At 46.5% G+C, this 1,933-nt stretch overlaps 1 protein-coding gene across 2 annotated transcripts in view; it reads right to left on the bottom strand.

The window, feature by feature from the left end:
* The window catches only part of FKBP9 (FKBP prolyl isomerase 9), a 44,706-nt gene that overhangs the window by 19,930 nt on the left and 22,843 nt on the right, over positions 1–1,933 (bottom strand). The gene's annotated exons all lie outside the window — the stretch shown is intronic.

Raw genomic sequence — 1,933 nt, 5'->3', positions numbered from 1 at the left:
TACACTCCTGTTATAACGAGATCTAGATTGGATTTATAGATGTGATAAACTGCTGCTGATGGGATACTGTGGTTCACTGTCCTTTTTAATCAGGCATTTCAGAGGAGCATTTTAGAAAATGTGGCTATTTTGTAAAATTGAAGGTGTAAATGCTCTGTAAAGAGATTGTGCGTTTGTGTTGCCTTTTCAAAGACATTTCAGTCTCAGCTGTACTTTGAAAGATCTTACTCATATTCTACATTCTTTCACACAAGTTTTTCATACATATATTTTTCTTCAGTAAAAATGCTTTTATTCACACAGTTCAGGCAAAGTGTTTCTTCTTCATATTTTTCTGTCATTGCAAACCATTCTCTATCCTTACTCTTCCCTTATCCTCTGTCAAATGGGAAAAATGTTTTAAGCTAGTGTGTCTGAGATAAAATTTCTCATCTTTGTAACAACAGATAGTTTCACAAGGTAATAGTCCACAGCCTGCCTGCAATGAGCAGGGGCATCCTTAACTACACCAGGCTGCTCAGAGCCCTGTCCAACCTGACCTTGGATGTTTCCAGGAATGGGACATCTACCACCTCTCTGAGCAACCTGTGCCAGTTTCACCACCCTCACCATACAAAATTTCTTCAGAAAGTATTTCCCCTGAATTACTGAGCACATCACAGCACCTCTCAGCATTGTGCACAGTGACACAGCTTAATACAGCCACAAGTTGGGAAGCTTGCTTGGATATGTTGCAGGATAAGTTAAAGATGATGTTGTGACCCTGGTCCTGTGAGGTCTCAGCTGTACTAAATCCATTAATAAAAGAGAGGAAATCATACAACTCCCCTAATGCGCAGTATAATCATTGTTCCCCTTTGCTTTCTTTTATACAGAGCAGAAACTGTGCCATCTTCCTCTGCCCGGTTACAAACCCAACCCGTGACACTGAGGAATTGTAATGAAAATACAGGAGAGCTTAGTTCTGCATTCTCTTCCACCAGAATTAATACACATCTCAAGAAATGGCCTTTCCCTACAGCCTGTGGTCTGTTATCGAATTTCTGACTTGGTATGACCAGACATATTTTTTCCAAATGAGCAGCTTTACATCTGTTACCACCCTTGCTGGAATTTTTCCAAGAAGGGGAGAGAGAGAGTAGTTTCCATACCCCACCTCTGAATCCTCTGCAGTAAAATGAAATTAAATCATCCCTGTATTTTGAATGCAGGGCAGAGGCTCAATGCACAATCTGGGGCAGTGTGAGCATCCTTTCACAAATCACGCGGCACATGCTGTGCCATCAGGGAACTGCTGAGCACAGGGACCTTTCAGAAATTCCAGCCTGCATCTGAACAGGCAGAGTGTTTGAGGGATGATGTCCTCCTTGTACAGAACCTACAGTCATGTCACTCCCTAGTCCTGACACAGGGGCGGCCAGGAGGCCAGAGGTGGGAGCCTTGAAGCCGACCCGAAGAAAACCAGTAGGACAACCAAGGCAAGGATCTTGAGGATAGTGCCTTGGCTGCCTTCCATTCCAGAGGAATGACTCAGGCAGCAGCAGCAACCTCAAAGAGCTGAAAGCACCCTGGCAGTGCCAGGGACAGAAGGAGATGGGAGCAACAGCTGCTAAGAGCCTGTCAGCCAAAGCCAGAAGATGGTGAGAGCTTGAAGGCAGCAGCAACAGCTGCTGAGTCAGCAGTTACAGGCACTGGGTGTGAAGTTTAGCCCAGTCCCTGTGGCCTCTCTCCCTGTCTCCTCCATTTTCCTGGGGCAGGAAGGAGGGCAGGATGATCACGGCAAAACTGGGAGAGAGGGAGCAGCCTTCCTACAGCCCCTCTTGTGCCAGCACTGCAGCTTCAGCACCGTGGGCAGGACAAGCAGGGCTATGCTGCGTGTGACTCCCCATGGCCATTGGCATGGGCTGCCCACCCAGTGGCTTGGTCTGCACCA

This window comes from Aphelocoma coerulescens, chromosome 2 (assembly GCF_041296385.1).
Source record: "Aphelocoma coerulescens isolate FSJ_1873_10779 chromosome 2, UR_Acoe_1.0, whole genome shotgun sequence".
Lineage (NCBI taxonomy): Eukaryota > Metazoa > Chordata > Aves > Passeriformes > Corvidae > Aphelocoma > Aphelocoma coerulescens.
This window is presented reverse-complemented; position numbering and strand designations above follow the sequence as displayed.